The sequence below is a fragment of the Barbus barbus genome (assembly GCF_936440315.1).
Source record: "Barbus barbus genome assembly, chromosome: 14".
In the NCBI taxonomy this organism is placed as follows: domain Eukaryota; kingdom Metazoa; phylum Chordata; class Actinopteri; order Cypriniformes; family Cyprinidae; genus Barbus; species Barbus barbus.
The window spans coordinates 22,694,889-22,701,608 of record NC_136742.1 but is presented as its reverse complement, the minus strand read 5'-3'; positions in this window follow the sequence as shown (position 1 = coordinate 22,701,608).

Here is a 6,720-nt window from a genome sequence, read left to right as displayed (position 1 = left end):
TGAATTAGAGACTGATGGTTCTTTCAGATGGTCAACTCAGCCTCATTTCCCCTGTTTCTGTCCGGTTTCATTCACCCAGTCTCACTTACCCTCCCCATGTACCATGTATGTGTGATGCATGTGTATATATATATATATATATATATATATATATATATATATATATATATATATATATATATATATATATGCGTGTATGTTTGTTTAGTCTAGTTATGTGTTTGTGATTTAGTCAATAAAACTTGCACAATACATAAGAGTATTTGTTTCTGATTCCCTGCTTGCAACAAGGTCAATTTAACAATTTCAATCTTGTTACATGCTCCGGGTAGTACTGCACCTTAAAAAAAATTGTATTTCTCTTACCCTGTGTTACGAATTTAAAAGTCTAGAGTTAGTTCGCAACACTTCGAAAATTAGATTATTGCTGGGTAGATTGAACCAAGCAGAGAAGTGACCATAAACAAGGATAAAGCTTGATTGCGAATAATTTATTTCATAAAGCCGAAGCCACAAGAATATGAATGGGATGCACCATTTACAACTGCTGGAATGAGTATAATAATAGAGAGAGAAATAGAAATTAATAGAAGAGAAATTAACGAAAAATTACCAACACAAGATTACCACTAACATAGGGAAAAGGAACTTGAGTGGCACCCAAATCAAAAATAGAACTAAATTCCCATAAAGCTCCCCAAATCCCCTAACCTAACTAACAAATGAAAAATGTCAAAAAGAAACCGAAATCTTCAGCGTATCGACGCTCTAAATTTCCTATTCTCACCAATAATAACCAAAGTACAAGAATGGCCCACACCACTTCCCTAATGTATCTAAACACTCATCATTACTACATGCAAAGTGTATATCGCGCGATATGCTTACCTGTTCTCTTTTCCCTAATCAAGGAGAAAACGAACCATAAATCAAATACACAACCAACTAAGTGTTAAACACATCACAACAAAGAATAAGATACAAAAGACTTCATTTCAGCAAAACAAAGCGTACACAGACGCACAGCACACCAATCAAGCACAAACGAGCTTCCTTCCCAAGTTCGCGGGAGGGCCTTTAAACCAGCAGGGCGAAAGCAGATTGGACGAAGTCACACCGATGGTCAGCGGGCGACACGTCCAATCAGGAACCTAAACATTTATGCTCCATCAGCTACATGATACTCTTGCACGCCCTTCTTGTGCTTAATAACTAAGGCCACCACCACATCAAGTGTTGATTTTGATTATACATAGCCTACGCGATAAAAAAACTAAAGGGTTATGATCTGTGAAAACGCTAACTGGAAGACTACTCGATCGGACGTAAACATCAAAATACTGATATTCCTCAGACCATATAAAGGAGCAGGATGGACTAAGCAATTAAGAAATTAAGATTTCTTTGAATTCATAATAATCAATACCGAGCGTTCGCTAGACGGCCTGGTCAATTGATTGTAGCCTACTGTAAATTCTGCTTTATCAAGCTAATTCTATTAACTTATCCAAATATTATAATTCATTATAACGATTTATGGTTAATTATTAATATTCCCCTTTTGAGCTAATTTACTACACATATTAGCAGCCATTACCCAAGTCAATTAAATCAGATACAGTTAAACTAGAAGTACACAAAAGTTGAATAACTGTAACATTATGATATGATAAATGTAACTGTGAATGAAAACGTTATATAATATGCATAATACAATATACAATTACACATAATAATTTTTATTTAATAAGTTACTTTATACAATTTATGTAGCATTTCTTATTTATATCTTGTGATATATATATATATATATATATAGTGGTCAATATCCTGCCAACCAGTAGCATAATACAATTTTATTATAAACTAAAACTAAAGAAAATTACAAACTAAAAAACACTAAAATTACAATTTTAGTACATTTTTACGTTTTAGTGCTCTCAAGCGATTAATCGTATCCAAAATAAAATTTTACATAATATATGTGTGTGTACTGTATACCTTTGTGTACTGTGTTATTATTTGTCCGTGTGTGTGTGTATGTATGTATATATATATATATATATATATATATATATATATATATATATATATATATATATATATGTGTGTGTGTGTGTGTGTAACATAATAAATGTACAGAGTACACACATTATGGAAACAAACTTTTATTCTGAATGTGATTAATAGCGATTAATGGTTTGACAGCCCTTGTGTTTACATTTACATTAAGCATTGTTACACAAAACAAATAAAGTACAAATAAGTATAAAATATAACAATACCAAATAAGGTATAATTATAAGGTGCTAATTAATAAAATAAGACATGCATTTTGACACAAAGTTTTAGTTTAAGTTATTTGCAACATGTCCTTTTGGACAGAAAAGACACAGAGTTTGTATGTTTTTGGTTTTCCCTTCCTGTCCATTCCTGTCATCACTGGGCCACAACGTGAACAATGAAAGAGGGTCACATCTTATTTGATTTAGTGCGTGGGAGTCTTGTTACACTAAACACACACACCACACAGAGGCTTTGGAATGAAGTATAAATATGACCTGGTTTCTATTAACCCCGATCAAGAGGGCAGTGTCACGAGTCTTGAGGGTGAACCAATCTACCTGAACCCCATAGAGATCCCCTGTGTCAACTAACAATATTATCTGCTTCTGTTCATCCTTACGGTTAAAAACGTTTCAAGAATTAGACCATTATTTAAATTCACAACCATTTTCAACATTGATAATAATAATAAATGTTTCTTTAGAATCAAATCAGCATATTAGAATGATTTCTGAAGGATTTTGTGACATCAACATTGTTGCCATCATAGGAATTAATTACATTTTAACATATATTAAAATAGAAAAGTACTGTATTATTTTATCAATGAAATGCATCCTTTGTGAGAATAAGAAACTTTTTCTAAAAGAATTTCTAATCAGCTTCTAAAATATGTTTCATCCAGTAACAGGATCAAATATATGATACTATTGTCTGGCCTAATAGGTGTGACAATATGCTTTATTTTTTTACAAAATAGGGGAAGGAAAAAGGACAAGTACTTCTGTCATATTGGTAAAACCTCATATTGAGATCTGCAACCCTGCTGATTAGAGTGTCTTGAGACACAGAGAGGGCAGTTGTCACAGGGTACTACATTGTTCACAGTCACCCACAGAGGTGACCCTAATGACATTTCAGCTAAGATTCTATGGAAGTCTGCGGGTGGAGTTACTGGTTGTTTACATCAATGCTCTCTCTTTTCTCTGGAACTCCATTGCTCTTTGTTAGAGTGCTGTAGCCTACTTTTGTTCTGTCATTGAAAAGGTGATTGAAAATAAAAGATCAAAAAAGGAAGAAAAAAAATCACCATCTGAAAGTGGTATTTAATGAATTTGTTACTCTCAACCAAACAAGCTAAGCTCTTGAATGACTGGGACATCGCAGCAGTAGTCAAATATGTAGCATATTGTTTTTCTCCACTAGGAGGAGACATATTTTCAGGAGCTCTGATGCTCTGCTGGAGGTGCTCAGATGATCAGTGAGGCACTAGCAATTACATACATTTATGAATGCATTTATGAACGTTATGAATATATTTCTTTATTTAACCTGTTTAAATTAAACAAATATATATATATATATATATATATATATATATATATAGTACATAATGTAGTGGATTTCACAAGTGAAGAAAAAATTGCTTTAGTTGCAGAAGCTTCACAAAAAAAAAAAAAAACTTAAAATGAAACATTCTCCTGATTTTTATACTATATAGTGTAGATTCAAGATGTATTTATAAGTAGATAATTTAATTTGAATGTTAATTTCTGTGTCAAGTGCATTATCATTCATAAAGTTTCTGTAAGTTTTTTTGTTATTGAGAGAAGTCTCTTATGCTGCATGGCTGCATTTATTTGATCTAAACAGTAATAAATATTATTATAATTTAAAACAACTGTTTTATATTTTAATATATTTAATATGTAATTAATTCATTTGATGGCAAAGCTGAATTTTCAGCAGCCATTACTCCAGTCTTCAGTGTCACATGATCCTTCAGAAATCATTCTAAAATTATTATTTGGTGCTCAAGAAACATTTAATATTATATTTAATGTCGAAAATAGTGGTGCTGCCTAATACTTTTTTGTGGAAACTGAGAAAAAAAAGAAACTTGAAAAGAACAGCTTTAATTTTAAATAAAAACGTGGCTTATAAATGTCTTTACTGTCAAACAGTTTAATCCATCCATGTAATGTTTGTGTCTTTGTGGTATGAAACTGCATGATATATGATCATACATGATATGATATGATATGATATGATATGATATGATATGATATGATATGATATGAGAAGAAGAGGGTGAGAACGGGGAGCTGTGATCCAAGTTGGCAGACTGGAAAGGCCTGTGCTGGACATGATGATGCAATCTGGTATCTGATATGATGGGGACATGAAACACAAACTGCTGAATTACCCATCATCCTCACCACCTCACCACCCCCATTTTAGCAAAATTATTCCCAGTTCTGTGCATACTAAACAAAATAGGCCCTCTGAACAGAGAGAGATCAAGAGAGATCTGAAGAAACTTGAGGAGATCCTGTCCATAAACACTTCATTCTTGAATGCAATTCAATTCACCCATAAACTATGACCTTGGGCAGTGACCCATAATAACCTAATTCCCCTGTTAGACAATTTATGTGAGCAGTGGGGCATTTCCAGACCACCTTCATATGTTTTTACCTGCTATGGTCACAGACAGGAGGAAGTCATATTGAACATCTGGAAAAAGAGTTGATAAATTACTATATAAGGCATTTAATTCCTTTTTATGTCTAAAAAACAAATCTAATGTCTCAAATTCAGACTGTGTAGGAACCAGATAAGATTTTGTCATATTCCTGTTGGAAATTCTGCTATGTCGCAACAGAAATTACCTTCATATTTCATATGTTCATATTTTTTTAGAAATCGCGTTTGGTCTCGTACTGTATCGCTTATCTTGTCAGTGTCTGCGCTTGCTTGGCCATTTGTTGTGATACACAGGAAAGTGTGTCCAGCTGAATTCAATTAGTGATTTGTTAGACGGGTATAAAAAAGGTTATCCCCTAGAAGCCCTCCTCGTGTGAATACCAAAGAGTGTAAAGACCATCGACTCTATCGTGCGACTCCCCCGGGCAGGGACACCGGCAAGGGATATAAGAACTGCTTTTTATTTATCCTCTTTCCTACTACTTGTTTCACTTCTGTTTTAGGTTTTATAACCAATTCTTACTATGTGTTTTCAGATCACTACTATCACTACCACTCGCAAACCACGCATCACACACTGTAGGCAGCGCGGTCCTAACTTTGCCTATGTCTGCTAATACATTACTTTCTTTTTCTATTGGTCTCTGGAATTGTCAGTCTGCTGTCAACAAAGCTGATTTCATTACTTCCATTACTAGTCATTCAAGGCTAAACCTCATGGCCTTGACAGAGACCAGGATCAAACCAGAGGACAATGCTACACCTGCAGCACTCTCCAATAATTTCTCCTTTTCCCACACCCCCCATTTGACTGGAAGAGGTGGAGGTACTGGTCTGCTAACTGCATCTCTAATAATTGAAAATTTACTCCTTTACCATCTCTGAGTATCAACAACTCCTTTGAATCACATTCGGTTACTATTACCTACCCTCTAAACATCCATTTTGTAGTTGTTTATCGACCTCCAAGACCACTAGGTAACTTTGTGGAAAAATTAGATGTGTTACTCTCAATCTTTCCTGAGGATGGTACTCCCTTAGTTATACTTGGAGACTTCAACATCCACCTAGATAAACCTCAGGCTGCAGACTTCCACACTCTACTTTCCTCTTTTGATCTCAAGAGAGTGTTAACTACGGCTACTCACAAATCAGGCAACCAATTGGACCTTATTTACACACGACACTGCTCCACTGATCATGTGCTGGTTACTCCACTGCACACCTCTGATCACTACCTCCTCACTTTTAATCTCAACATGATTCCTGACACAACACAATGGTTTCGTCTTCGCTTCCTCCCCCTAAACCGTTATCATCTCTTGATGCTAACCATGCTGCTGATACTTTCTGCTCCACTCTGACGTCTTGTTTAGATACTTTCTGCCCCTTATCTACCAGTCCAGCCCGTACCACCCCTTCTGGCCCTTGGCTATCTGACATTTTTCCGCGAACATCGTTCTAAGCTCAGGGCTGCAGAAAGGGTATGGTGTAAATCACAAAATCCTACAGATCTCCATTTGTATCGATCACTCCTCTCTGACTTCTCTGCTAATGTCTACACTGCTAAAAGGACATACTATCATGACAAAATTAACAATTCACCTAACTCTCACATGCTCTTTAAAACATTTCCCTCCCTCCTTTGTCCTCCTCCTCCCCCTCCTTCAACTCTAACAGCTGATGACTTTGCCACATTCTTCATTAATAAAATTACAAACCTCACTGCACAATTCTCCACATCACAAACTGGCAAACATATTTTACCAGCAAACATAGACTCGTTCACATCCTTCTCTTCACTCTCTGAGGCAGAAGTCTCTTAACTCATGCTTTCCAGTCATCCTACTACTTGTCCTATTGATCCTATTCCATCTCATCTCCTTCAAGCCATTTCTCCTGCAGTTGTACCTGCACTCAATCACATCGTTAACACATCCCTTCACA